This window comes from Eubalaena glacialis, chromosome 18 (genome assembly GCF_028564815.1).
Source record: "Eubalaena glacialis isolate mEubGla1 chromosome 18, mEubGla1.1.hap2.+ XY, whole genome shotgun sequence".
Classification (NCBI taxonomy): domain Eukaryota; kingdom Metazoa; phylum Chordata; class Mammalia; order Artiodactyla; family Balaenidae; genus Eubalaena; species Eubalaena glacialis.
In genome coordinates, this window is record NC_083733.1 from 8,752,596 (window position 1) to 8,768,654 (window position 16,059).

The following is a 16,059-nucleotide window of genomic DNA, read 5'->3' on the forward strand; positions in this document are numbered from 1 at the left end:
GAAGTGTGCAAACACCACTGTGGATTCTTTTGTTCCCGCTCCCCCGACCCTCTCCACCAGCTCGCTCCGCTTGGCACGCGGCCTATTTTCCGAACAGCAGCTGCGTACAGTTGAATAGTAAATCAAACACCCTAAAAACCCGTTGTTTTAAAACAATGTCTCAGATTTCCCAGATATTTCATTTCTCTTTTCCTTCCCCCAAACCCTTGCCTCAGACAGCAGTGGGAGTCAGCTCATTCAGGTACGAACCTCTGTCCCGTTTGCCGGGGATTCACGAGTTGCTTCCCACTGCGAAGTGTTTTCGGGGCAGAATTTACAGGCAGAGTATATTTCAGGCTGATCCTGTATGCTGTTAGGAAATCTGTTGTCAACAAATGCTCTTGAGCAGGAAGGGATTGGGTGACTAAGGTTTTCTGGGGACACATATCCCCAGGATGAGCCCCAAGATTTTAAGGATTTCAGCACCATGAGGGCTCCCCAGCCCCTTGGCTCTTGGGAGCCATTCTACAAAAAGCCCATCCTGGCAGCCCCCAGCGAAGGCTGTGCCGGTTCCCAACTCACTGTCTGGGGTGGGGAGAAGTTTCCTAGGGAAAGAGTCAAGTGGCTGTGGGGAGGGCTTTTCCCTGAGGCGCAGTGCCGGGCTTCCTGGCAGATCCCACCGCCATGCCCCGCGTACGCACACACTCACAAGCCCTGGCCCCGCGGATGCCAGCTCAGCCTCCAGCTTCACTTAAGTCAGGGTTTCTCAGCCTCAACACTGTTGGCACCTGGGTCAGATCCTTCTTTGTCGGGGGGAGTTGTTGAAGCTCAGAAAGGTCAGACGGCTCATCAAAGTCAGATGGCTATTAAGTCACAGAGTTTATCAGGTATTCACTCAGCAAACATTTTATACCACCTATCGTGTAGTGAGCTTTATTACAGGCACTGCCGGCCAGCAAATATTTATCGAACATCTATAAGATGTCAATATTACAGATACAAGAAAGAGCAAGACATGCCTTCTCATAGTGGAGGAGACAGAAAATAAACATGTGTACGATGTTCAGCAGCATCCTTGGCCTCTACTAGATTCTAGTAGCATCCCCTGTCGGGACGACCAGAAATTGCTCCAGACGTTGTCAGTTGTACCCCGGGGAAGGGGGAGGGCAAGATCGTCCCCTGTTGAAAACCACTGACATAGAGGGAATTTAAGAAAACAACCTTAAAGTGAGATGGAGTGATCTGAGTTAAAGTAGAAATCTGTCTGTCTGTCCAGGGAGAAACAAATGTATTCCAGAGATGACCTCTCTTGGGAAGGAATATTCAGAGATGAGAGCTACCCCGGGGCTGTGACAGAGCCAGCCCTGCTGAGGAGGACGGCAGCATTTCCGTCAGTAATTAGACCAGCCAGTTTCTCTGCCATTTGCCCTATTTAACCACTGGTTTATTGTCAGTGTTCCCCATTAAACAGTAACATCTGTGAGACCAGGGACTTTGTCCCGCTAGGTAAGTGTACGATCCCCAGAACCTACAGCCGTGCCAGACACAAATGCCAGAGGGCAAATGACAGAATGAATAAATCCAGATAATCTTCTGCTTGTGAGACGCCTGTGACTTCTTCTCCTCTTTTTCTGACCCTCTCTTATTCCTCCCTGCTTTGTCTTCTGGCCTTTTTTCTCCCCCTCGGTGCCAAAACATACACGTGCACACATGCTCAAGGTCAAAAGCAGGTACACTCATCCTCCCACAAACAGACACACATACCCACCAACACACCAGCAGGAAATGAGAAGGAAAGACCAAAACACATCCTTGACTCAGTGCTCTGAGAAAATCAACCATCCCAAACCCAACAGCAGATTATACTGGAAATCAGCTGGCCCTTGAGCTTCTTGGCAGTTGTCGATTTGTCACAATTGGAGGGCTTGATGCCCTCACCACGAGGTCACCAGAAGTTCTGTGTTCAGGCCAAGAAACTGTGTGACCCTTTGCATTCGGAGTAACACACTTTACCGTCACACTTACAGTGAAAAATAATGTGAAAAGGCCGCCCCCCACCCCTGCCACCAAAATAAGTAAATAAATCACACACACACACACACACACACACACCACACACACACACACACACACACCCCAGCTCTGTGGTTATGAAGCCCATATAAAGCGGTTCCAGTCTCTTGACAAAGACTATTAAAGGCTGGCAGGGCAGGCAGAGAGGCAGTTCAGAAAACATAATCTTTTATTTATTCAGATAAATATGATACTGGCTACATAAATTTGAAGGCACTTTGTTAAACACTTGATATGCTGTACTGTACCCAAAAGGCCATAACTGCCTTTCGATTGAGGACAATGATTGGGAAAGAGCAAACCAGGCAAATAAATAAATTATATGTATTTATTTATTTTTAACATGCTTTGCTAGACAGGCCACAAGACCTCTCTCAGGTAACACACACCTGGCAACCTAAACTAAAAAGGGACCTCTTGATAGGAGAGAACTGAGCTCCTCTTCCCTCTCCTCCTGGGCTGTGGCTGAACATCTGTCCGTCTGCCGTTCTGGGTGAAACAGAGGAAGTTTAGATCCCGTGGCCGCTGTGCTGTATCAAAGCATCCACCTCCTTTTCCAAAATCTGTGCAGAAGGACTGTTACAAATTAGGAAGCAGTCTTATAAATGCATAGATTCAAACCCCAAACTGTATTTGAGTGAAAACCAGGATATTCATGGAATACAGTGGGTGAGTCTGAGAAATGAGTAGAGTTTAGAATCCTTCCCAAATGCCAGCAGATCTCCTGTGACCAGGAGTGTTAAGGTGTCCCCTGGACTGGCACAGGCTCTGAGGGAACCCCTGTTAATTTTTACAGGTTCCTTTGCTCTTCCCATTCCCCCCAATAGCATGTAGTGAGCATTATGTAAATGTCAGCTTGTTCTAAACACTTTATGTGACAGTAATGTTATCCAGAATGCAATGAGGTACTATTGTTATCCATGTTTTACAAATAAATAATCATGACCTAGGGAGTTTAGGTAAATCTCCCAAGTTAACACAGCCGGTAAGTGGTGACAAGGGGGTTTGAATCCAGGTCATCTTCCATCAAAGCCAACACTCTTTAAACTACAGCTGTGTGTTTTACTAGATATGCACTTTCTACCAAGGGTGCGCCCAGCCCCTCTGTGGCTTCAGTCATCATCTCTGTGACAGCCATCAAGAATATTTCAATTTCCATACCAGCTCCAGTCCATTGGTAATGGCTGCCTGGATCATGGTGCTTAAGCAGCCAGGCTCAATGGGAAAAAAAAAAAAAAAAAAAATCTGCAATTGATTAGTGATGCCTGTTCTGGGTGCAGAAGGGGCAGTTTATGGCACATATGCTACCTATTTGAATGTTCAGTTTCCATTGCCAACGAATACTTTATCTTCTGAACTCCAAAGCCAGATTTTCAGCTGCCACTGAGCTATCCCACTGGGATATCCTATTGGCATCTCAGACTCCCCAAATCTGGCCTCTTCTCTCATGGTCCCCAATGAGGTTTGAAAAATATTCACACAGATTTCAAGCTGGAAACCTGAGAGCTGAGTTTAGCTCTTCTCTTTCCTTCATTCAATACTCTAGTCAATCGTGCATCTTTTCCATTCTGCTTTTCAAAAATCGTGAAGGTTTCCTGTGAGCTATCACATTCTCACTCCTTGAGTCTAGGATAGGCCTCCATTTACACTATTGCAAGAACCAACTAACCAGTGCTCCTGCCTCCAGATCTGCCAATTCACTGCCAACTATTCTTTCTGAAGCATGAATCTGGATATATATTTCCCTTGCCCAGTAGCTTTGTGGCTCCGCTAAGGTCCAGACTCTTCAGCTGGCATATGAGACCCTTCACCATGAGTTCTTATTCTAACTGTTCAGATACCTCTCTTGCCCCGCGATGAGTCATCCCGTCACATGTTACCTGTGCTTCAGCAACCACCCTGCTCTACCATCCCATCATCATTCATGCCCATGTGTTCTTGCACAAACTGTTTCTTCCACTAAGAATATCCTGCACAATTTAGTGATTCTTTACAGAGACCCCCATGCCCTTGGTTGGCAGGAGCCAACCATCACAGATTACACCCTCAGCTCTAAGAAGCGTTGTCTGGAGGAGCCAGTGTAGCCATAACAAGCCCATCCACAGAGGGGCTGGGCCTTACCCTGGCCTGTCCTTTCCTGAGTCTCCTTCAAAGCAGCAGCTGTTAGGATGGGATTTACAGCCTATACATCCATAAACAAAGGTATCCTTCAGAGAGTGTACCCATGGAAGCTGGATGGTGAGACCCATGACCCTGAGTTACCCCTGGCAGTGTCCCCGGGCACCTTGGCTGATGGGTTTTTGCACCAGCTTACAGTTTACCATTTCGAGGCACACAACTCACACCAGCCTCATGGCATTTGGCATTGATACAAGAATGCAACCTCCTTGAGGGTATGGGCCAGTCAGAAACATCTTTACTCTCCTGTTATACCTGGACCTGGTACCTGTTACAAGACAGGCAGTCAAGAAAAGGTTGTCCATGGACTTAGTGGAGTGAACCAGAAAATAGATGAATCCATCTCAGCATTGTCCCTTATTAGCTAGGGGATCTTGGTTTAATTTTGTAACCTCTCTACTTCTGTTTCTCTAGCCACAGAACTGGGTTAATAGTAGTGCCATATTTAGGGGTTCTTCAGACTTTGTTATCAGTGAGTAGCGGATGGGTGGGTGGGTGGATGGATGGATGGATGGGTAGATGAATATTCCTGTTGATGAATAGTGGATTAACAGATAAATGAGTTATTTAATAGATTCACTTAATACCTGTTTCATTAAAGAGAATTGAGTGCCAAAAGCCACCACCAGTCACACACTAAATAAAGTGACCCAAACACAAATGGTCCCTCAGGAAACAATCAAATAACAGTAACTTTTGCAGGCCTAGGGATGGCGTGGAGGTTCCCTCTGGGCACTCTTTTCACCAGATACCCTTCCCATGAAGAAAGGGGCGGGGAAGGGGGGAGAGATGAAGGAAGGGACAGGATGCTAAAAGCGCACACATGCGCACATACTCAGAGGAACAACTTAAAGCCGAGCCCTCCTGTCACTTCACCCTAAACCTCTGCCCTTACCCCGAGCCTCCCCGGGAACCGTCTATGGGTCCGAGGTTTTCTCTTGTGGAAGAAGGTGGTGCAGACAGGGTCTTGAGCTCCCAGTCGCTCTGCTTTTAAGTTAATCTGTCATCTCGGTGGCGCTTGTGTGTGTGAAGGCGAGCAGGTGGAGAGAGACACAGAGGAGGACATCTCTGCATGCTTCTTCTCTAACCTATTAGAGGTCACCCCTCACCTGCCTCGGATCACTCACCTGTGGCTAAAAGGCCTAACCCACTCTGAGAACCCAGATTCTCGTGTTGGCAGCTTTACGGACCCCCAGGACTTCTCTGGCCCCTCCCGGCTCGGCCGTATCAGCTGAGTAATCTCCCTGAGCGTTCTGACACACAGCTGCAAGAGATGAAAACTGTACTGTTGATAGCTGAAACTTTGGATAAGATTACATGGTTTTGAATATCTTGATGACATATTTGTCTGAAAAGTCTTTTAGAGGACAGCCTAATATAAATGCGCGGAAATGTTTCTAATGACTAGCATTTGTCTACAGACTTCGTTGGAGAAATTAGCATTCATGTGTCTCTGGATGTCATTTGCATTTGTATGTGGGGACCAACTTTTGAATAATCATCTCTTCCAGCCCAGAAGTGTTAACTATTTACTCCGAACACAGGCTGGTTTCCTTCTCAGGCTATCCGGCTGGGTCTGTGATGTCCAGAAATAGGTAATGTTGTAACAGGCATATATCCCATGGCTCCAAGACCACTGGAACCTTCTAAGGAGTCCTCAGATACCATTTGCCCTAGCAAATATTTACTTGCTCTGCTCTGTTCTGGCCTCACCCACCCCAATGTTTTAATCACCTCCCCTCATCCCAGCCAACCTTGGTTCTTGCTACGAACTCCAGACCTCCTAGGTTGAAGGCTGAGACCTATCTGGTCGCAAGTATACTTGGGATTCTCCCTCGGACAACACAGATTCCACTGAAACTCCACGGAAAGGAGCTAGCGTGTGCAGGCAGCATGGGTCCCATTCCCTTCTGTGGTTTCATAGAGGTCCTTTGGCTGAAGTCCAGGGTAATTTTCCTGGTCCAATTTTGCTTTAAGTAGAAGGAGAAGAAAAGGTCTGGATAAAGCCAAGCAGAGCTAAGTGCTCACAAGGCTCTGATCTGCTCTGGGATGTCCAGGAAGAAAATTAACCTCTGTAGGCATCATTTTTTTCATCCGTAATGTGGGGAGGTAATTCCACCAACTACCCAGAATTAAAAAGACAAGAGTTGATCATGCATCTAAAATCTCAGGACTGAGCACACAGCAGACACTCAGTAAATGTTCCTTTCCTGCCCTGTCGCCTCAGTATTTCCTAGCGCGCCGTCAGCAACAGCATTAAGGCTCCTGATGGCAACTTTAGCAAAGAGCAAAAAATGATGTGCTGGTTTCAGCGTGAGATTCATTCGGGAGAGCTTCGCAGAGGGCGCGTTCGTTTGGGGGTAGCTGGACAGCTTGGGAGCCATTCTCTTTGTGAGCTCTGGGTCTCCAGTACAATTTCCTTGTGCACGTTCATGCTCTGAGGTCTTACCCGTCTGTGTCAGAAGTAACTCTGGACTGTTCTGCCTGAGAGGGTTACGCTGGAGGCAAGAGGCCCAGCGTCAGGTGAGGCCCCCGCATGGCTCTGCTTTGGGACCTAGCACCTTGCACACAGTAGGTGTTTCATGAACGCCGGGTAAGTGAATTGGTGTGAGTTCGTGAATCTCGGCGGCACCACGCTGTCTCCTCCTGGAATGTGGAGCAGGAATACTGATGGACTACGTTCCAAGAGATAAGTATCTCTAACAGTAAATGAACAGCAACGACAATTGTAACATCTCTGGAGCCCTCGGTCCAGGCCAGACTTTGTGCCGTGTGCTGTATGGTGCCATCTGATTTTGACGCACGACAGGCCACCAGCCGTCAGCTGTCACCTCCCATCCCAGTGGGAACTTGGATGCAGAATGGGAAGAGGTATTTGCTGTTTCTCCCACTCAGCCTGCCCCTTCTCTGTTTTGAGGTAAAGCACAAGGAGCTCATTTCAGACGTCACCCTCTCTTAGAAATATCCCCCAAACCCCCAGGTTTGGGGGGATCTGTGCTCCCAAATATGGCCTCGTGCAACCTTCTAGAGACTCCGAGAACTGGAAGATGAAAGGTGATGGTAACCCTAATATGTAATTACAAATGGCACCTCTGTCAGACTGGAAGTGCATAAATAAAGTCCAACAAAGTTCAGCTTTTTCCACAATAACGACTAATTTGTGTTTTCAGTTGCTGTCAATAGAAATAACCTCGGGGTCGAGGGGTGGGCAGAGCTGCTTTGCTGATGCCCGGAGCCCGTGTCCTGCCTGTGCTTCGACTTGGCGCCGGTCCTGGGGCATCCCAACTTCCTTATCACAGGACGTGTTACTCCCATCCTAAGCTCAGGCTTGCTTGTCTGTCTGTCCACTGCCTGGAGACCTCCGGGAGGACAGGCACTGGTGTTGAGATGAAGAGGGTCAAGGAATGTCTGCAGAATGAATGAACGTGTTCACCTGCGGTGTCCTCTCAACCCGCTGGTGTGTCCCGACCGGCAAACGACTGTTCTGGGGTCTTGCTCTGTGTCTCTCTGTCTCCCTCTCTCTGTGTCTCTCTCTGAGTCTGTCTCCGTTTCGCTCTGTCTCTGTCTTTGTCTTTTTCTCTCTGTCTCTCTTTGTCTTTGTTTCTCTGTCTCTCTGTCAGGATGATGCTGACAAGGAGGGAGGGAGGGAGGATTGAAACCTGATTTGTCAAAATTATTCGATCTGTTTCCATCTGTCTGTTGGGCCTCACGTGAACACCCCGACAAGTTCTCTGCCGCCATGTTAATGTTCCGGGCGATGCTCTCTGGCCGCCCACATCTCATGCCAGGGACAACGCCTGCTCCCAAAGAATCCCAGGCCACGTCCCACCCTTCCTGGGTCTGCAGAGGCACATTGGGAGAGGCAGAGCTGATCTTCCTTGAAGCCTGGGTTGCTGAGGGTTTTTTTTCCTGAACATTATGCCTTGAGAACATTTTTATGTGCCTCTTGCCAAACCTGAAACTTGATGTTGGGATTGTTGGTGATCCTCTGAGAGTCAGAAGTGGCACCAGAAAACTACACCTTGTCCTCAGGGTAGGATCAGCTCGGCAGAATGGCCCAGAATCTTCCAGCATCACTTTTCATTGTTATCTTGAAAGAAACAAATTAACCTGCAGATGTGGCTACTGTAGCCTCTATTTTGACTGAGTCGATTGGTCCACTGGTGCAAACACATCATTAAATGAATATACACATAATGTGTTCATATATAATTGATGTGTGTGTATACTTTCCCCTTTCTTTTGTCACTAGCCATTTGTTTTTAATTTATTTATTCGTTTGTTTGTTTATTTATTTATTTATTTTTGGCTGCATTGGGTCTTCGTTGCTGTGCGCGGGCTTTCTCTAGTTGTGGTGAGCGGGGGCTACTCTTTGTTGCAGTGCGCGGGCTTCTCATTGCGGTGGCTTCTCTTGTTGCAGAGCACGGGCTCTAGGCACGCGGGCTTCAGTAGTTGTAGCATGCGGGCTTCAGTAGTTGTGGCTCGCGGGCTCTAGAGCGCAGGCTCAGTAGTTGTGGCGCACGGGCTTAGTTGCTCCGCGGCATGTGGGATCTTCCTGGACCAGGGCTCGAACCCATGTCCCCTGCATTGGCAGGTGGATTCTTAACCTCTGTGCCACCAGGGAAGTCCGCCATTTGTTTTAAATATCTACTGACTGCCAATCACATGGTTCCTCCTTGCACTATTATTTGAGACGTGGACTGATTTAAAGAAAAATATATAAGTATCTCCCTCCGACACACCATTGATTCCACCCACATCCCTTAAGGAGATGTATATTCCTACAGTTTCGATCACATAATTTATTGATGAAAAGGATACAGTGACAAAACTGGCACTGCGTTTTCGTCACCAGAGTGTAACTCTCTGGGGGATTTTTAAGAGGAAACACCAGGGAGACTATTTCTAATCTTCTGTCACGACATTTAGAGCATGGGATGAGTAGTGAGGATGGGTGAGCAGTGAGGCACTGAGTATAAAGGTAGAGAACACCATAGCAAAGGGGCCGACGTGTGAACCCCATCTTCACGTGCTCCATGGAAGCCTCTGGAACATTCACTGGTGGGGATAATTGTAACAGCACAAAGGACTGGGGGAAGGGTGTTAACAGCCTCTTTGCCCTCATTCAACTTTGTGTCTCTGTTGGGCTCCACCTCCACCCAGCCCCACCCCCGCCAGGTCCATTCTCTACTTCTCCCTACTCAGCTCTGGGCTCTGGGAGACAGGTCAGCGTAGACATGTGAGTGGGCTCGCCAAGCCCTCTGGCTTCCAGCTGGGTCAGGCCTCTGAGTAACACTGCAGGGGGGTGGGGTGAGCTCCTGCCTCCCAACCTGCGGGATCACTGGTGCCCTTGACTGAAGGTTACAACTGTAGAGTCGGAGTCAGACTGCCCTGTCCAGTCACCCACCTCTCTCTCTCTCTCTCTCTCCCTGTATATCTATCTCTTTCTCTCTTTCTCTCCATCTCTTTCTCTCTCTCCTCCCCCTCTTCTCTGAGTCTTGGAACGATGCACCCTTTCCTTACCCTTTCAGGCAGCAAGAGGTGGTCCTGGCTCCCTGAAGTTGGAAACCCCAGGAAACGATACCTTGCCTTAAGGCTTTTCTATATCCTGTGTTCCTGTGCTTTGTAAACATTCCCTTTATTAAAACTCCTCTTGGTTCCCCAGGCCCACTCCTTCTTGCTAGGACCCAAGAGACACAAAGTTGTGGATCAGATAGAATCACATGGGTGTGCTTCTCCCAGGGTGCCCCGAGGTCCACCTGGAGTAGAGCCTCCTCCTTTCTCCTTCTCTCCCCCGGATGCAGTCAGGGTTCTCTACAGAAGAACGTGAATGACCTTAACCCTTTTCCCGGGAGAGACCAAGCTGGGGTCCTGTGTACCTCAACAGGGCCTTACTGCCTTCCCCAGCCCACCCCACAGACTCTGGACCCCTGAATCAGAGCTGAGCTATGCGAAAGGCCAGAGCACGGACCAAAGTCAGAGGGCCTCTGCTCTTTTCCTACCCTGTGACTTTGGGTTATACACATGCTTCCTCCTTGGGGATGATGTGACATTTCATCAAGTCAAGCCATGAATAATCTTGTAGCTAAGAAAGGCCATGTGACTCATTTCTCATACATAAAATATAAGCATTCCAATGGTACCATCAATTTCCCTTTTGTTTTTACCACCTTGCAATGCAAACATGATGGCTAGCACTTCAGCAGCTACCTTGGGAAGATGAGGTGATAGCAAGAGGGGAAAGATGAGAATTGCAGAGATGGTGAGATGGTGACCTTAATATTAGTAAGCCACTGAACTAATGCTAGCAATCGACTACCTCCACAACTGTGTGGTGTGTGTGTGTGTGTGTGTGTGAGAGAGAGAGAGAGAGAGAGAGAACATTAATCCTTCTTTGTTTAAGCCCCCTGTTAATTAATTATTCTGTTGCTTGCAGCCAAAGGCATTCCTGTCTGATATAGTAAATAATGTGTCAATAAAATAAAATAACTTCTCCTTCTCCAACACCCCATTGGCTTTTTACACTGAAATCTGTGTAGTGTAGATCTTTTAAGTGGGCGGAGGGTTAATCTGTTTAACCCCCTTTCACCCTCTTTTCAGGAGCTCCTGTAGCCCCTTGAGAGCAGATGCCACGTTGACATTTACGTCCCTAACGATCAACACCACAGTTTCCGTATAACTGGCATTCGATTAAAGATGGGCTTGAGAAGGTCCACAGAGGATAGTACGGTATCTACCGTTTATTGAAGGACTAATACATGCAAAGCATTTTCCAATTCTCATTTCAGACAGAGCATATCTCTGTTGAGCAAGTATTTTTACCCTCATTTTACAGATGAAAATCCTGACGCTCAGAGACTTTTCGTAATTCGGCCAAGATCCTGAAGCTTATAAATGACACAGAGAAAATGTGAAGCCCCAGTCTCCCAGCTCCCCTATAGACATCTTCCCTGTGAGACAAACAATTCGGAGTGTAGAAACCACCCCCGGGGACTTTTTCTCATTTTAGCGTCTGAAGATCCCAACAGACCCAGCCAGGTGCCGACCTGCATTGAAGCAGGCTCTGCATTAAACCTTCAAAGAGTCTAGAATTCAATCCCCGGAGGGTTCAGAGGATGATGGTTTTGGGCTATTGAGAAAGTGGCCCTTTCCACTCTCTCATTTGCATGCTGGATGTCTACTGAAAGTTGCTATGGTGATCCGTTTGACCAGAAGTTTCCGCTGAATCATCCCAACACGTATGAAAGCAGAGATGTGGTTTGGGGACCCAGAGCCCTGTAGCCGGGGGAGACGTCTCCATCTTTCACTTGTGACTCACTCGTGGTCACGCGTAGGCCCAGCTGGGACGAAAGCGAGACCTCTGGGACAGGTGTCGCTCCCTGGAGACGTTTTGCACAGCAGGGCACACTGCAGTCGCCTCTGGGGACCCGAAGACTGGAGAAGGAAAGGTGGGAGCCGGCACCTGAGCCATGCCCTGCTCTGCAGGGTCACTCCGGGGCTCAGGTCGTCTAAGCAAATGTCTCGGTTTGGAGGCCCCTGACAGCAGAGGCTGCGATAGGCACTTGGGCTCAGGTAGTCTATCTGAGAGCTGACCTGAGGAAGCAGAAGGGAAGGGGATTCTAAGCCAGCGTGAAGGGAGAGCCTTGCCAGTGTGCTACCTGCGTGCTGCCGTGGGCGGTGACCCGCTTTAGGATCTGTTTCTAGAGTAATTGGTGACAGAACGCAGCGACGATGGAGCGTGGGACGGGGAGCAGACAGACCTGCGTTCAGATCTCTGCTCAGCGCAGCCCTGGTTGGAGGCCTTGACTTCCCTATGCACAGAAATGGAGAAAAGAATACCTCTTGTGGCTTAGAGAGAAATCACGTACGCAGTGGAACCTGGTGGAGGGTCTAGCATGTGGCACATCTTCAGTCAGCTCTGTTTTCTCTCCTCTTCACCAAAGAGATTCAGCTAAGTGATACTGCTGTTCTTGGCTGAGAACCAGGCATAGGAGCTTATGGACAAACAGTTAATTTAAAAAATGTATAGATACGGGACTTCCCTGGCAGCGCAGTGGTTAAGAGTCCGCCTGCCAATGCAGGGCACACGGTTCGAGCCCTGACCCTGGAAGATCCCACATGCCGCGGAGCAGCTAAGCCCGTGCGCCACGACTACTGAGCCCGTGTGCCTAGAGCCCATGTTCCGCAACAAGAGAAGCCACTGCAATGAGAAGCCTGTGCACCGCAACGAAGAGTAGCCCCCGCTCGCCGCAACTAGAGAAAGCCCGCGCGCAGCAACAAAGACCCAACGCAGCCAAAAATAAAATTAATTAATTTAAAAAATATATAGATAGAAAGAGATTTAAACATAGCTCTTAAAAATTGCCCTTTATTTTGAAGTAAACATTATTTGACATTTGATCTTCATTTGAATTATGTCCTGTGTAGCTAGATGAACATGGATATCTTTAGAGATAAACAATGTAGATGCATAGAGGAAGTGGTGCCTAATTATTCCCTTTTTTTTTGCCACTTGGAGACATTTAAAGGATGCTTCTGGTTGGGGTTCCGGGGGCTGTGTGGAACAGACTGTGGAAAAGTTGTCAAAGGAAAAACTCCAGGGCAGTCTGTTGGAGTGCATTAAAGGAGAGAGATTGCCGTTCAAATGGAGGTCGATCTTTAAAAATTATGTAACACATTACATTAGCAACATGTTACATTTCTGTGTGGAAAGACAGGTACAACTTTTCTAGAAAATACTTTGTCATGTCAACACCCTAAAATACTTATACCTTTTAGCCTGCATATTAGTCAGGGTTCTTCAGAGAAACAGACCCAATAGGATATGTATATATTTCCTGTTGGATAACTATCTATCTGTCTATCAATCAATCAATCAGTCAAATAATCTGCAAGCTGGAAACCCAGGAAAACTAGTGGTGTCATTGAGTCTGAGTCCAAAGGCCCGAGAACCCAGGGAGCCGACTATGTAGATCCCAGTCTGCAGGGATCTGGGATCCCCTTTTTTTTTAAATTTATTTATTTTATTTATTTATTTTTGGCTGCATTGGGTCTTCATTGCTGTGCACGGGCTTTCTCTAGTTGTGACGAGCGGGGACTACTCTTCATTGCAGTGCGCGGGCTCGGGCAGTGAGACAGGAAGAAAAAAGGAGCTGGGGGAGCAGGGGTGAGGGAGGTGAATTTCTCCTTCCTCTGCCTTTTGTTCCACTCAGGCCCTCAACGGATTCGCTGATGCTCACCCACACTGGGGAGGGCATCCACTTTACTGAGTCCACAGATTCAAATGCGAAGCTCATCCAGAAACATCCTCACACCCAGAAATAATGTTTCATCTGGGCACCCCATGGTCAGTCAAGTGACACATGAAATTAACCATCACAGCCTGGTAACCCCAGTTTTTTATCTCTGTCTTACAGAGATTATCAGAGATTCAGAAATGTACAAGGAGAGAGATCAAAGCAGTATGTATATTACTGAAAAATTGGAAAGTATTTTAAAGTCCCCCAACAAGTGAAGTAAATTCTTTTATGATCATGTGATTAAGTGTTATGTGGGCAATAAAGACACTCTTGCCATGAGTACTCAGTGATCAGGGAAAGCGTTGATGGTAGATTATGAAGTGAAAAGTTGGTTAATAAAGAGTCCATCTGATTCCAATTCTGTTAAACATACCCTTTCATCATACAATTGCATATCTGTGTATATATTTTTGTATACTCATTACCCAAAGAATAACTTAGAGGAAAACACTATTAACAACCACTGTTTCTAAGTGGTTCTCTTCCCTTTATTCTTTCTCCTTTTTGTACTTTGCAGAGTTTCCATAAGGAGTAGAAAACACTCATAATCAGAGAAGGAAACGATAACTGTGATTTCTGAAGATGCTGAAGAAGTCAAACATTAGAATCCTGTGCATTTTGCTTCGGCTTCATCTTTCTTCAGAATACAGCTGGATCTGCCCCTGGAAGGTGAGGGTCAGGTGAGCTGCAGGGCCACAGGGGTCAGGACACTGTGCTTTGATGTGTGGCCTCCAACCCCCAGGACAAAACAGTGCGGAAGGCAGCCATCAGAGGACAGTGTGGAGGGTTGGTTAGTCTCCCCAGGACTCAGGGGTGTGACATATTACAGTGCCTGCTGTCGCTTTGGACCTTTGGGGGTGCGTCCTTGACCGTGCAAAGAGGATGAAAACTAGAAGCTCCCCACATCCTAATCTCCTTACCGGCTCCGTTTTCTCTCCTTTGATGGCACCTCCATTTCCACATCCCTCCCCCCTTCTCTATGGCCCCCACCTGTGTCGTCCAGCCGGCTCCAGGCCCACCGGTCTGCTTCCACTCACACCAACATCTCGTGTCCCTCACTGACAATGCCAGAGGGTCACAGAGAGAGAGTGACCACGATTCCACCCACCGCAGAGATTTGTGAGACCCACAAAAACATCAGAATTGTAGTCAGGAGACCATGTGGTTTGAATCTCTCTCTCTCTCGCCCTGCCAAGCTGTGTGGGCTTGAAAAGGTATCTTCACTTCTCTGACTTTTAGTTTCTTCACCTGTAAGCAGCCTGCCGCCTAATCGTGAGAATGACATGAGGGTATTAGCCGCAGTAATCATGAGAGCCACACAACAAACACCGCAAGCTTCGCGACTTGAAACAACGCCCACCTGTGATATCGCGGTTCTGTTGGTCCGAAGTCTGAGTGGGCTGAGGCGGGTTCTCTGCGGAGGGGCTCATACAAGGCCGCAGTCAAGATGCCGGCTACGCTGAGCTCTTAATTGGAGGCCCTGGGGGAGAATCTCCTTTCAAGCTCATCCAGATTGTTGGCAGAATTAATTTCTCTGTAGCTGTGGGGCTGAGGTCCCCGTGGCTTTTGTCAGCTGGGAGCCACTCTCTGTTGCTGGGGAGCACCCACCTTCCTTGTCACATGCTCCCCCCCCCGCCCCGCCCGAAAGCTTCAAGCCAGCGACAGCCGGCCCAGTCCTCCTCGGGCTTTGAACCTCTCCGACTTCCCCTTCTGCTTCCAGCTGGAGAAAACCCTCTGCTTTCAAAAGACTCGTGGAGATTGGAGACAATGGTGCGTGTAAATCGCTTAGAACGGTGCCTGGCATTTAGTAAATCAAGGTTGACTTCAGGACAAATACAGCCCAGGATACCTAGAAGGTTCTGAATCGGCTTTTATGGAATAAATGAGTGCATGAATGGATGCAGGAATGAATGAGCAAATAGGGGAAAAAAAAAATCAGCTGTGAAGTTGAGTTCCTATTTTGGAGGGCGTAGGCAGTCAGCGAGGGACATCTCCAACAGCGAGGGGACGTTCTGATATGAATTCCATCAATCCACACAAAGTGAGGATTCAATTAATACAGCTACTAAATAAGGTTTCGTCCTGCAGCGTGAGAGTACCTGGGGTGCGTCATCTGAGCCCGGCTTCTCTGCTCGGAAAGCATCCCGCTCCGAGGCCCCAGGAAGTCTTACTGGCAATTACAGCCAAAGGAGCAAAATTCCGTCTCCAGGCACTTCCCCCCTTCAGCTTCAAATTGCTCTTGGGATCTTTATGTTTCTCCAACACGGGCTCTGCGCTAGGCGCCCAACTCCCTTCCTACTGCAGGAGGGGCAAGGAGGTGGATTCTGGATCTGGCCAGAGGGAGTTTGGTGATTCTACCCTTAAAGTCTCAAATCCTTGTCATTTTAGCGGTCATCTGAGCACCACTGAATCATTACATCAAGCACCTCCAACACCTGTGAAACAACTCAGGTACCAAAGAGAAACAGAACAAAGATGAAACCTGGTGTCTGATGGGCAGCAGTGCACTTGGTAAACTTACAAGCACCCC